This window comes from Coffea arabica, chromosome 11c (genome assembly GCF_036785885.1).
Source record: "Coffea arabica cultivar ET-39 chromosome 11c, Coffea Arabica ET-39 HiFi, whole genome shotgun sequence".
Lineage (NCBI taxonomy): Eukaryota > Viridiplantae > Streptophyta > Magnoliopsida > Gentianales > Rubiaceae > Coffea > Coffea arabica.
This window is the reverse complement of record NC_092330.1, coordinates 28,923,659-28,939,016: the sequence shown is the minus strand read 5'-3', so window position 1 is coordinate 28,939,016 and position 15,358 is coordinate 28,923,659. Positions and strand designations below refer to the sequence as shown.

Here is a 15,358-nt window from a genome sequence, read left to right as displayed (position 1 = left end):
GGCTGCAAAACAAATTGTGACGCTCCAAACTCATCTTTTATTCAGTGCTATCCTGTTCACATTTACTTTAGCACCACTTATATTTTTCCCCAATCCTATACCTGATTATTAGGAAGTTGGCACGGCATGGATTAGAGGCTCTGCTGAAATAGGCTATCAAGATAATAAAATATACCATATGACATGTCCTAATTGTGAAGAGCCTCATTATTCTACATATATAGTCCGAACATTCTGTCAACATTGCGAACATGGTGTCCAGCTGTTGCCCAGGTTCTTGCATTATTTATAAATCTTCAGATTCATAATCGAACCAATTTCATCTTCCTATAACCATTATCACTTTTTCCTTTACAGAGCATGTATTTCCCTTTCATTTTCTGATATAACTGGTTCCCTATATGCCACTGCCATCGATGTTCAGGCTGAAAATTTACTTGGATATTCAACAAATGAGCTTTATCATGCAGACCAACAGGTGAATATTTATTCCCTTTATTAGCACGCACAATTTTTACCCCTCCTTTTCCATTCTAACCATTAACATCATTCTTGTTTTCTTTGACTATCAAACAGAATATTAACATTGGCAACCTCATTGCACCAAAATTACACGGAAGAACTGTTATTTGTTGCATTCAACCTCCTCCTTCAACAATCAGGCTGTCTCAAGCAACTGCATTCAACATTATAACTTCATACTTTTTGGATGACCTTCTAGGCATTCATCAGCTCAACTTCCACAGCCTAAACATTCAGGATGAAAACTAAACTTTTTGTTTTTTTGCACCTCTTTCCAGTACTGCTGACTTTCATTAATATTCCTGTATAATATATTCCCATTTTATAGCACTACTTTTCATAGCTAAAGATTAACTGGGCATATATACCACCACGAACAGCGCGGTGGAACCACCTAGTTGTTTTAAAACCCCCAAAGAGCCCCTCGTGGTTTGAACTAATTTGGCCAACGAACGGAAATCATCCAGTTTGATGGAAAGTGAATCACACACGCTTGACAAGCGAGTGTGATAACAATACATCAAGGGTAATGTCATAATTTTACATTTTCTTTTCTTTTTTTTTTCCTTGATCTTCCTTTTTTTTTCTTTATCTTGAAGGAGTAGAAAAACTGAAGCAAAATCAACACCAACCTTTGTTAATCTTACTTGTTTTTTTCTTCTTTCCTTCTCTATTTCTTTTCCCTCTCTCTCCCATCTACGACAAGAAAAAAGAGCTATTTTTTGTTTGGTACTCCAATGGAACTGGGCTTTGCTTTTTAAATTACTATGCCATCTAAGAGCAGCACAACAGAAGTAGTAGTCAGTCGACGCCCCCACCAGCGTCGCAGCCCCCACCAGCGTCGCATTCTTTTTTCTCCGACAACCCAAATTATAAGTAACTCCAGACATCATCCATTTGAGAGTTCTGGTCGGCCAGCGACGGAGTAAAATTTCTCAGATTTCACGCACAAACCCCAAAAGAAAGGACACCAAAAAAAAAGAATCGGAGGAGGAAAATGATGCATTTGAGCGAGAACGAAGGGATGGAGAAAAAGAGGATTGTGGTGACGAGTGGGGCTGGATTCGTGGGCTCCGCTCTCTGCCTTGAGCTGGTCAGGAGAAAGGTGCTCTCAGTCAAGGCCTTTGATCTTAATATCCACTCTTCCTTCTCCGACCGTCTTGATTTGGATTTTCAGTTGAATGGTGGCGGTGGTAATTGGTGGATGTTCTACTGTTGTCGAAGGAAAAAGTGGAGATTTGGAGAAGATGATAAGTTTTGAAATTTTTAAATGAGCCACTTGATGTTTCTTTATTCTCAAATGAAGTGAGAAAGTTTAAAATCTTATGTAAATCTTGAACTAACTTTTAGTATAGGTTGAAACAAGGTTAATATAGGAATTTCATATTTTCTGTTAAATTGGATGATTTCCGTTCGTTGGCCAAATTAGTCAAAACCACGAGGGGGCTCTTTGGGAATTTTTAAACAATGAGGAGGTTTAATAACAATAACTCAAATCACAAGGGGGTTTAATGTATTTTATCCAAAAAAAATTTCTGTCGGCGTCTGAAAAGTTGCCGGGCGGTGGCGAAGATGGTGGTAGGTTGAGGTGGGGGAGGAAGAAGAAGAAGAAAGGAGAAAGGAATTTTTTTTTTTTTTTGTATTTTGGGTATTTTGAAGTGTATAGTTTAAAATTTTTGAGAAGTTTTTTTGGGTTATTGTAGTTAAAGTTATTAAAAAACTGATAAGACACAAATTTAGCCAAAAACTCATTTGCGAAACAAGCCCTACATATTACTATCATGCATGTTAGATCGTATTTGCGTAAATTAATATGGCTAATGCTTTATTATTTGGAAAAAAATTTTTACGTGGATCACAAATACATTTTTTAATTATCTTTCTATCATTCCAACCACTATTTTATTTCACATAGATCAAACTATAAAAAGTGTCACAACAACTATTCTAGTAATGTCAATCCCTAGCTTTGAATTTAACAATTGGTTCATTATCCACTTATTAATTCTTTGACAGTACATTTTTCCAGTCTTAGATAGCATTTGATTCTCTTTATCCACCTTCTTTTCATTGCTTCATCCTTCACTCATCTTCTAAATCTAAAATAGAAATAAACATAAAGAAAATGGCTCTGGTGTAGTCTAATTAACCTGAATGCATTTATCATAAACTTCGCTCAGGTCATGTTATGGACTTCATGTTCCGCGTTTTTAAGTCCTCAGGATTACTGTTGAAGTCTTTTGTCGAAAATAAAAGACTTTGGCACCATCACAGCGGAATATCTTGAATCACCAATGATTCATTATTTAAGCCAATGATTATAGCATTTCAATTAATTGTGATCTAAGCTGATGAATACCCTATACGAATTAAACCAAGTTGGTTGCTTGGGTTGAATTCCTTTCAACAACTAAGGAGAATGTGTTGGATATTTTAATAAAAATATCATTATTATTTTGAATTCATTCACATGCTTATTTTGAATTCAAATGCAATGAGTTACAAATTTTGAAATGAATTTTCAGTTACAAGATCACCATTAAAAATGTAACTTATGAGATTTATGTCTTGTTTTTGTAACCTATATAATGATTAGGTTTTAAGAATTGATTTATTAAATTTTGACTATTATACAATGACCTAGACCTTTTCAAATTTTGTAACTGAAAAATATGACACATTTATTCCATTTAATGGTGGTATTCTAATACTTCTAAAATTTTAGCCTATAAATAGAGGCCACTATCAACCAAGTTTGACACACTTTTCTTGTTATCTCAAAAAACTATCTTCCTCTCACTTCTATTGGGCATTAGTTAGGTGTTGAGAAGAGGCTTAGCTTCTCTAAATTGTGTAGATTTAGTAGAAGCAACAGCATAGGCTGGGCTGTTGTATCCCAGATGTGACGTGCCATCAACCTTCTACACTATTTTATAATCTTGAGAGAGCGAATCGTCTTTAAAGAGCGACCTAGTCCGCGCCTCACCTAGCCACAATTACTTTACTTCTCTTTCTTTGACTTTCGTTTTGCAGGTTGATCGTGCATATCAAGTTCTAAAGGAACAACAATTTAAGACAAATCGGGTACCATGGAAGTTCCAAGCAATGTTGCAAACGGTACAACTATTAGATCTAGTGATCTTAACAAACCATTTCGCTTTAGTGGCCAACACTTCAAAAGTGGGCCAAGAAAGTGATGTTCTATTTGAAGCTAATGAAGGTTGCTTGGGTCTTAGCCACAAAGAATCCTAAAAAGATAGACACCAGTTCCATGACTGATGAGGAAAGGGAGAATCATGCCAAACAACTTCAAAAATGGGAAAATAATGAGGAAGATTGCAGAAATTATATCCTTAATTGTTTGTCTGATGAACTTTATGATTTTTATTCTTCATCTTATACTTCAGCAAAAAGAATTTGGAGAGCATTGCAACAAAAATATGATACTGAAGAAGCAGGCTCGAAAAAATATGCTTGTAGCCGTTATTTCAAGTTTCAAATGGTGGAAAATAAGCTAGTACTAGAGCAAGTTCATGACTTGCAAATGATTGTCCATGAGATTGAATCTGAAGGAGTCAAAGTCGATCCACAAATGCAAGTTGCATCCGTCATTGACAAACTTCCAACATCATGGAAATATTTTCAGAAAGGGCTACGTACGTCATAAGCAACAAGAATTGACAATAGCAAATCTGATGGCAAGGTTGCGCATTGAAGAAGAAGCTAGAAAACAAGACAAAGGTGAAGAGTTCAATGGGAGTACTAAGGTAAACTTCCTAACTTCTAGTGAGAATGTCTCTAAGGGCCAACAAGACAAACATAATGCCTATTTGAAGCCTAGAGGGAAGAATATGAAAAACAAGTTTTCAAAAAATTATTTTAACTAGAAAAAGTCAAATCAAGGACCCCCTTCAAAACAAGTTTCAAATACTCCAAATTTGGAAATAATATGAATAATAGAGCTTGTTTTGTTTGTGGAAAATTGGATCATCGTGCAAAAAATTGTCGTTTTAGAAAAATTTGGACCCAATTTTAAGCCACAAAACTAATGTGACTCAACTAATTGAAGAGTCATTTGTGGCTATGGTTTCTGAAATCAATTTTGTTAGAAATACTGAAGGGTGGTGGGCTGATTCTAGTGCCTCTAGGCATGTTTGCTCTAATAGAACTTGGTTCAAAAGTTATTCTCCAATTGAAAAAGAAACAAAAGTTTTGCTAGGGGATTCACATACAACCACTACAAGAAAATTGGTCATCAGTGACAACTTTTCTCTGTGACGAAAAAAAGTTGTCACAAAAGGGGATCCTTTATTGACGACTTTCTAACTCGTCACAAACCTCTAATGGGAGCCAACTCATTTGTGACGACTTTTAGCAAAAGAGCGGGAGTGTTTAGAACACACAATAGTGACGACATTAAGAGCATCATCACTATTGCTTGGCCTATTTACGGACGACTTTTTGTTGTCGTCACTGATCACCAAAAAAAAAGTTATTAGTGACAACATTTTGTAGTGATGACAATAAGTCGTCACAAAAGAAGCTTCTTTAGTCGCGACACTTAAAGTTGTCACAATTGCATTAAAGCAACTAAATATTTAGTGACGACCCGTTATTTTCGTCACAAACTACACTGCAAGAAATATGGCCATTAGTGACAACATTTTCTGGTGACGACAAAAGTCATCACAAAACGTGGTTGTTTAGTGACGACAAGGATAGTTGTCATAATTGCTCAAAGCAACTAAGTTTTCAGTGACGACCTTGAAAAATGTTGTCACTAAAATGATCTATATAGTGACAACTTGTAATATCGTCACTGTCACTCTACCGATTCGGATTTAGTGACAAGAATTAATCGTCACTGTTTAAAGTACTTATTTCTAAGTCATTTTCATTAATTCTACTGTGCCACCCTAACTTTTGCGATTTAGCCCCAAATGTTGTAAAAAATTCCATTCATTCCATTATGATACCTTAACTTTTACAATTTAGCCCCATATATAGTACACCGATTTCTTTAATTCTATTATTACTCCCTAACTTTTGTAATTTAGCCCCATATGTAATTCACCAATTTCATTAATTCTACTATGGCATTCTAACTTTTGCAATTTAACCTCCATATGTAATACACCAATTTTATTATTTCTATTATGGCACCCTAGCTTTTACAATTTATCCCCTATTTTTTTATTAGGAAATTGCGAATGGTATCTTGATAAACTATGCATAAATATTTTATAATTTTCTCAAACTTAAGTAATAATTTGTTATAAACTCTAAAGATATATCTTTCATTACAATAGTTATAAGGCAGCCAGGTCTTTTTATCAATGGAATAAGAAATTTATGCCAGATTTATCCTTTGTACTACATGCCAAGTAGTATTAGCAAAGGAATAACAAAGTACTACAAAGTAATTAACAAAATAGCCTTCAGGGAGTGTAGTTTATGGGCAAATGAGCATTATCTATTCAAAGTACCAACTTTTTATGGGCATTTTACCCTCAAACATATAATTTATGATAAATTTATAAATGTTTGTAAGTAAAATTCAAAAAGTGTTACACTGATTTCTTACAAAACGAAAACTGGCAGGTTATCTTTTCAACATAAATTAAATTTTTTAAAAAAAAAGAAATGGCCCATAAAGTACCAACTCTTTGTGGGTTTCCTCCATTACATGAACAAATATTCTGCTCTTTATGGGCGTTTCACTCTGAATCATTTAATTTATGTTAAATACATAAATGTTTGTAAGTAAAATTCAAAAAGTGTTGCACTAATATTTTTATGAAAGGAAAACTGGTAGGTTTTGTATTTAAGATAAATTAAATATGTGAAAGCAAAAAAAAAAAAGAAATTATCCATAAATCTATGTCTTGCAAATCTATACTAGTAACATAGTTTCAAACAAAATTAAACATTAAATTAAACTGTAATTTATACACATTAAAATATCTGTAATTTATACACATTTTGCAACTACTACTTTGTGTTTTCTCTATAATGAATTTTTTAACTATTGAGAACTTAAGTTTTGTCTTGCAAATCTATACTAGTACAATAGTTTTAAACAAAATTAAACATTAAAATAAATGTTTGAAAAAGAACAAAAGTACATTTATCACTTACAGTAATGTAACAAAATTTTCTCAACCATTATCAATATTTTCACAAAAGTATTAAAAACTAGCAATTGACAATATTAAAAACTAGCAATTTAATTAGTGACGACTTTTCTTGTCATTATAATCTTGAATAAATTAGTGATAACATTATGTCATCACTAAATTTTCTTTGATTTTGACTTAACAATAATGTCTTATTAATAGCATTTGATTATTTTTAATGAAAGTCTGTTATAACCATAGAATTTGACTTTCGTTATTTTCAATTAATGATGTACTTTAGTGCTGCAATTATAAAAAATTACAGGGCTAAAATATTTGCAAATTATAAAAGTATATTTTCACTTATATGTAATTAACAAATTTTGCCACCTATATTGATGAAAATTTGTGTTTTTGTACTAAAAAATAAAGAATAATACTATAGCAATAAAATCTATGCTTCAAACCAAATTAAAAATAAAAAAAGCATGATGATTGGTCTCAAATGTTGGGAAAATGATTATTTTTATTGAAACTATGTTATAACCATATAATTTGAGTTTAATTATTTTCAATTACAAGATGTTCTTTAGTGCTGCAATTATAAGAAATTAGTATAAAATATTAGCAAATTATAAAAGTACATTTTCAATTATATGAAATTAACAATTTTTGCCACCTATGTTGATGAAAATTTTTATTTTTTGCTAAAAAATAAAGAATAATACTATAGCATTAAAATCTATGGTTCAAACCATATTACAAATCTAGAAAAAAACATGATTTTTGGTATCAAATGGAGGGAAAATGAGTGAAGTCAAAATTTTGATCAAATCATAGTGAAAGTGCCGCGCAACAAAAACAATATCCAAAGCAAAGCAAAGACCAAAGCAGCGGAACACATTCTGAAAACAAAAGCAATGGAACACTTGGTCTGACTTAAAGCAACAGAACACTTGAGCAACACAAACTTTCACCAAGCTGAAGTAAACAAGCTTCTGCACTGAGCACAAAACAGAGCTTCCGCAGGGCCTGATACTTTCACCCACACAACAAATCCGTTCTCTGGCTTCTCACTAGCATCACCATGGCTGTCCAGCATTAAAGTACAAGGTTTTCATTGGAAAGGTTCGTTTTTCTCTCTCCTATACATTTTTCCCAATTTTTCCAAATCCCTAATATGTAAGATCCTTTTTGTTATTGCTACTGAGTCGCCTGGATTAAGTTGTGTAGCTACTTGTTTTAGCTTCAATATTTTGGGTTATCTGACCACAGGTTAGGGTAGTTTAGGATGGTCCGAGGAGCCGGTGCTCCTTATTTTCTGGAATGCATTAAAGAGGGGGGAGACAGAATTGTTGAAAATTGGAAGGATTTTGCCTATGTTGGGCATTCCGAGAGAAGGGATCGAGTTTTGTTTAAATAACTGGCCAATTAGGTGAGTAGTTCAAGGTTATTTCATTGACAGCGCAATTAATTTTTGTAGGCTTACCCAGTAAGCGAAGTTTTGAGCTTCCATGGTTTTGGTTTGCTGTCGTTGGAAATACTGATATATTAAATTTTTGTGGCCCTATTGCTAATTACGTAATACATGTCTTGGTTGAGAGTTAGGTGTAACCGTGACCAAAATCTTTTCGTTTTCTTGCGTATATATCCCCTTATCCGATAAGGTTGCCATGAAAGGGGACAAAAATTGAGGGAATGGATGAAGGAATCATTTATGTCCACTGCCCAGTTCTTGTGAATTAGCAGCAACCAAGACTCTAGTCTCAGTGGGTCTATTTTGTTGACCTTGGTCGATCAATCCTTGGTTTTGATGATTAACAAACCAAAATGTAGATTTGGTCTAATGTTTTTATGTGAGAAATTTGTTAGAATCAGGTTCAATGGTGTCAAGGAAAGAAAACCAACCAAATGAAGAAGCAAAATCAGGTCACTCATGTCGGACGGCCAAAAGGAAACTATCGGACGTCCGAAAGGATGAAGAACATCAAGAAGGAAACTCTGTCGGACGCTCGTGAGGAAGCATCGGACGTCCGGAAGGATCGGACGCACGCCTCGGACGCACATCGATCGCATCGGACGTCCGAGAAATTTCGCAAAGATTTGATGACTCTCTGCCTACGTTCGGACGCAGGGTTCGGACGTCCGACAGGTGGTTCGGACGTCCGACAGGCACCTGTCGGACGTCCGACAGGCCAACGGCTAGTTTTGACAGCAATTAATATTTGACCGTTGGAGAGTCTTTTGGAGCCATTTCTCACCTTCTATAAAAACCCCAAAGCACAAGAAGACTAGAGACTTTTGCCAACATAAAATACAAGCTTACAAGTGAGATTTTTGAGTAGAAAGATTCTTTGTTGGTTGTATAAGGGGTTGGGGAAGTTGGGTTGTGAGGTTGCTCAAGTGAAGGTTACTCTCTTGGAGTAGTAAAACCTTGGTGAAGGTGAACCAATCACTTGGAGTGGTAAAACCTTGGTGAAGGTTGCCTCATTTGTATAAAATAGTTCTTAATTGGGTGAGTGATCTTTCAAGTGTAGGTTGTTGAGGGTTAACTAGAATTGTTGTAAAACTCCTTGGCTCAACCAAAGTGTGTTTGGGGTGAGGAAGGAGTGAGCCTTCACTTGTACATCTTGGTTAGCATCGCCATCAATTGAAGAGGCTATTGGATTGATATTTGGTTTGCATTTCTTATCTTTTCTCTTTAATTAAATTTTCTTTATTGTGCTTAAATTTGATATATCTTTGTGCATCATTGTGAATTTGTTTGTACTCATTGGGTTGCACCGGGCACTTACATATTTTGTCTAATATTTTCAGTTGCATTGCAATAAATTCTGGTATTGTTTTTTTAAAAAGAAAATTCTGGTTTTTGTATATAGGGATCGAAGGGTTAAATTAACACCCTATATCTGAAATCTGCACTTTTGATGGCTTAATAAGTAGCATAGTTATATTGATTATGTACAGCATTAATCCTCCGAAGTGGAGCATAAGCTATGGATTTAGTTGACAAATTGATAAAGTCAAATCGGTCATATTTTATTCAAGTATAATTCTCAGAAGTATGCATGTTAAACAGTGTATATATTTATTCTTTTCCCAAAAATACCAGTTAGGATGATCAAGAAAAAAAATGAACCAGCAATCTAATTTTTGTTCTTTTCTAAAAATCACTGAAGAAATAGATAAGCTAACAATCTAATTTTTCTACAATAAGTTTAACGTTTTGCTTTTGAATAAATGGTCCTCGTTTGATTACTCTAACATTTAAGTGGCACTAGACTATTAAACCACTCTATGGAGATATTAGATATACATATTCTACAATATTTTTAATCCAGGCTGTCCTACATATTATCACATCACTAAATGACTTTCTGATCTTAGCCGGTGACTACAATTTCATTTAGCTATGGTTTGTTTTTCAATTTACTTGACCGAGCTCAGGTAGGACATTAGGAACTGTGATGAGTCAATTTCATGCTAATTGTAAAGCGCATAGCCATCAGTGGAAGCTTTAAGGACTTTCACTAACCTGGAATTGGATGTTCTCATATTTAGTTCAAAGTCACGTATTCCTTAAAAGATATGAGCAATTTGAAAACCTGTCTTTCTTGTTAGTAAATTGATTATGCTCAAAGTCCCCTTTTTCCTCAAGATACTCCAGATTCTAAGTTTGTTAAAAGGAGATGCTAAATTTATCTTTAATGGATGTTAAAGAGGCTGGTGGAGAAGGTCTATGCCTTGTATTCAAGTCCTTACATTAGTGGCTTACCATATAATTGGGGATATTCTTGATAAACAGGGTTGGTAAGAAAAGCACTGGACGTTTTCTTCCAGTTGCATTTCAGACCAGATATAAGGAGGTTCTTGTAAAGGCACATACTGCTGCATCTGGAGCGGTGCTAAGATTGCAAATAGCTCCTGTTCTTGGTAGGAAAAGGAAACCAATTGAGTGGTCTGAGTTTCAGGTACTGTTCCTTCTTACCATTATTTAGGCTTGAAATTTATATTTGTGCTTTACTCTTCTATTATTTCTGCGTTGGGCATCTTCCCTTTACAAATATATGATGCCTGATCCTATGTTTTTTGAACATGTAGTGTGCTGTTAGCTAGCAAAATCAGCCTATGAAATTGATTATTCATATTATGGCTTTATCTTTTGTTTGCCAAACTTTTGCATGTATACTGTGGCTGCAGATTCTATTTAGTTTGTTGCCTTACTAATGCATTTGTACTTGAGATGGTTGATTTTTGCTAAAAATGTGTTTTACACCTTGGATCCCATTGCTGGTATTTGAGGAGTTTAAATTTAGTTCATATTGCATTGCATTTGTTTTCTATCTAATGTGGCGGTCATATTCTTTATGGTAGGATAAAGGGCTGCAACAATATGGACAGGAGTTGGATGTCTATTAAGAACTACCTAGACCCCAAGTATTTAGATGGAGTTGATGAATTTATTAAGTTTGCTTTTCTAGGCAAGGATCCTAATTGTAAACTGCCATGCCCTTGCAAAGTATGCAATAATTTTGAGGATCAAACTAAGGAAGTCATGGCCAATCACTTGTGTCGAGGAATTGTTGATAGTTATACTAGGTGGATATATCATGGCGAAGGGTTTGAATCTGATGATGAGAATGATGACATAGAAATAAATGACAACGATAGTGACTTTGACAGTATGGAGGAGCTGTTAAATGATGTAGGAGTTGTTAACTTTGGTGAGAGTTGGAGACATTCACCGGAACTTGATACGGGTGCTTGTACCGAGAAAGAAGGAGAAGCAAGTAGGTTTCTCAGATTATTATCGGAGGCTGAAAAATCTCTATACCCGGGCTGTGAAAAGTATTCAAAACTCTCGTTTATTGTCCATATCCTCCACTTGAAAACAATGAATTGGTGGACTTGTAAATCTACTGATATGTTGCTGAAGTTCTTGCATCAAGTATTTCCTACAGCTTTGATTCCCAGTTCATATTACGAGGCAAAAAATTTCATCCGTGAGTTGGGGCTGAAGTGTGAAAAGATCCACGCCTGTGAAAATGATTGCGCACTTTTTTGGAATGAAAATAAAGGCCTTGATCATTGTCCAAATGAAAAATGTAAAGCACCGCGGTATAAATCTCCAAATTCCAAAATACCTAGAAAGGTGTTGGGTTATTTTCCATTAAAACCAAGGCTGCAAAAACTGCTTGTGAACAAAGAGATTGCTCGGGATATGAGGTGGCATAAGGAGAGACGTGTAGATAATGAGAACATGATGCGACACCCTGCTGATTCATTAGCTTGGAAGGATTTTGATAGAAATCACAAGTCCTTCGCTGAAGATCCTAGAAATGTGAGGCTAGGACTTGCTAGTGATGGCTTTAATCCCTTTGGAACCATGAGCAATTCATACAGTATATGGCCTGTTATCCTTGTTCCTTACAATCTACCTCCTTGGAAATGCTTAAAAGATCCATTTTTTTTCCTATCAATGATTATTCCTGGTCCCAAAGCACCTGGAAATGACATTGACATATTCTTTAGACCACTAGTTGATGAGTTAAAAGAGTTATTTGCCACTGGTGTGGAGACATATGATGCCTTCAAGGAGGAGAAGTTCATGTTACGTGCAGCACTTTTGTGGACAATAAACGATTTTCCAGCATATGGCTATTTGTCGGGATGGAGTACAAAAGGGTACAAGGCATGTCCTGTGTGCTTAGATGAGACGACTAGTCTATATCTTAATAATGGTCACAAATGTTGTTACATGGGCCATCGCCGTTTTCTGCCTATTGATCATAAATGGCGTCGAGAAAAAAAGCAATTTAATGAAGAAAGAGAACATAGACAGCCTCCTAGGACCCTATCAGGTGAGGAAGTCCTCCAACAACTTCTTCGTATTGAGCAAGTTGAGTTTGGCAAGGCACCTGATTTGCTGCAACAGAAGAAAAGAAAACGCGTGCAGAACAGTTCAAATTGGAAGAAGATGAGCATATTCTTTGAACTTCCATATTGGAGTACCAATAAAATTAGACATAATTTGGATATTATGCACATTGTCAAGAATGTATGTGAATCTTTGGTAGGTACATTAATGAATATCCCTTCGAGAACTAAGGACACATGGCAGGCTAGGGAGGATTTAAAAGAAATGGGATTAAGGGAAGAGTTGTATCTACAACCGGGAGGTGGCACATCTAAAGTTATGCCACCTGCATGTTACACTTTATCACGCCTAGAGAAAAAGAATTTCTGCCAGTTTTTGAGCACTATCAAGTTCCCGGATGGCTTTGCTTCAAACATTCCTCGGTGTGTGAAGACCAAGGAGTGTCAACTTTTAGGAATGAAGAGTCATGACTACTATGTGTTCATACAACGACTTCTTCCACTAGCAACTAGAGGAATGCTGTCAAAAGATGTATCTCAGATTTTAGTAGAGATCAGCAATTTTTTTTCGAAAAATTTGTTCTCGAACTCTCTATCTAGATGAGCTGGAAATGCAGGAAAAAAATATTATTTTAATACTATGCAAACTTGAGAAAATTTTTCCTCCAAATTTCTTTGATGTAATGATCCATTTAATGGTCAATTTACCCACTGAATCCAAGATTGCTGGACCAGCCCAATACCGGTGGATGTTTCCATTTGAGAGGTACATGCCTCTTATTTTTAATAATGCCTATTTGATTTACCTTCAATTTTCTTATTTTCTAACAACTCGGGCTGAATTTTTTTTGGATAGAAAAATGGGTCAATACAAAGGCTATGTGTATAATAGGGCACGACCTGAAAGCTGTATAGCTGAGCGCTACTTGGATGATGAATGTCTTACATTCATTTCCAGGTATTTGCATGATGTTCCGACCAGGTTTAATCAAACGGAACGAAATATGGAGAAACACGAAGCTGCTGGAAAATTATCTATATTTTCTAGCTTGGCTCGGCCCTTTGGGGCAGCACTGATTGGTTATCTAAGTGAGGTTGAATTGCAAAGAATACACCTGTTCATCTTGAAAAATTGTGAAGAAGTAGATGATTACATGAGGTAATAATATACTTTAATGCTAAATCTATGTCGTGTTCTATAATATGTTCTTCATTGCTTGTAATTAAAGTCATTTGATAGAATATATAACTACTTCTACTACTACAAATTTAGGGAGCATAGACAAATTCTTGAAAAGCAAAATTTAGGGAGCATAGACAAATTGTGGACTATTTTTTATTATGGTTGTGTAGTTTATGGTTATGGTTATGGGGCTGATGGTTGTGTCATAACATTTTTTGGGGCTGATGTTATGCATCATTGTTATCTGAACTTATTCTTTGGGAAATATCTAGGTATCATGTATATAGTGCTGTTAGTTTATCAATAGAGAGGTAAAAATCTGATTGTTCATCTGCAATAGTATATTATTTCCAAGTACAAGCGACAGACCATGCATGAATAGCAATCTTCTTTTTGCCTATGTAGTGACTTGAAAGAAATGAATATAATGCAAAGGGGGCGTTTGTGAACTTTGATTGGTTTCACCTGTTTAGATGGTCTTCACTTTCACATTGTGAGGCAAATAACTCATTCTCTTTGCACAGTTTAATCCTACAGAGGCATCGTTTCTCTCATGATTTATGAAGCATAAACTCCTAAAATCAAAGAGGGCTAGTACCTCCTGTATTCACACCTCGTACAATAAGTTGCTTTCTGTGTTTTAATATATAAACAACCAAAAGCATAAAGATTAAACAATAATTACTGTGGGAGTCCAATTTAATTGTTCAATAAGTTGAGCTATTTAAAGAAGAAGAAAGAAAATTAAAAAAAAAACTGTTTTAGAGAGCTCTTTAGTTCAGCTTATGCAGTGTTGTATTTGTATAGATTGGACTGTGATTTCTAATTTCTTGCTGGTGCTGTAATATGTGGGCCCAAATTATATGAGATTCTTAATGAATTGTAATTTTTGTCTTAATAATCTAAGTCTCATTACTTGTTCTTTATTATTGTACTCCTCCCCTTACCTACTTCTTTTACTCTTTTATGACAGATAAATGCTATTCATACTAGCTTTTGGAAGATATCTATGGTTATGGTTGAAGAACGTTGAAGACAAAATTGCCTTTTGCTCATGGAGTGGTTCATTTAGATGTTTTTCAATTTCTTAAACTGTGATTGCTTTTGTACTTGTACCTTATGTACAAGTGATATTTTGGACAAATGTTATTTTTGTAGGCATTAGTTGGGTAATGTACACTTGAATTTGGCATTTGAGAATGCTATATTATTACCATGTAATCTAATGCAAATACTTTTGGTTATCAATCGTTCATGTTTATTTGTATGGTTTGTTTAAAATCAATGATTTAGCAATGATTACAGGCCAAATTATGACTATTAAGCTATTGAGAAATTATCTAATGACAAAAAAAAGTTGTCACAAAATAGAAAATAAAAACTCCTTGTCACAACAGAGACTGTCACTAAATCTAAGCTACATTTGTGACGACAATTGTTATCAGTAAAATAGTTATATACAATGGCTTTCGGTGCTTTTTAGTGACGACCTTAAGTAGAGCATTTTTGACAAAAGGTCAATTCGTCAATAAAACACTTCCGGATTGTTGTCACTAATGACAACTATTTAGTGACGACATTTCAGGTCGTCACTAAATAGTTGTCATTAGTGACAACAATCTGGAAGTGTTTTATTGACGACTTGATTTTTTGGGGCTGA

General features: G+C 34.8%; 2 long non-coding RNA genes across 2 annotated transcripts; both read left to right on the top strand.

The window, feature by feature from the left end:
• Window positions 1-392: 392 nt before the first annotated feature.
• On the top strand, window positions 393-609 carry LOC140016745 (uncharacterized). Its single transcript, XR_011822949.1, has 2 exons — window positions 393-478; window positions 577-609. It is a non-coding gene; the product is annotated as an uncharacterized lncRNA (long non-coding RNA).
• A 9,877-nt stretch (window positions 610-10,486) lies between these two features.
• Window positions 10,487-14,946, top strand: LOC140016659 (uncharacterized). The gene is made up of 2 exons (XR_011822862.1): window positions 10,487-10,609; window positions 14,672-14,946. It is a non-coding gene; the product is annotated as an uncharacterized lncRNA (long non-coding RNA).
• Window positions 14,947-15,358: the final 412 nt, after the last annotated feature.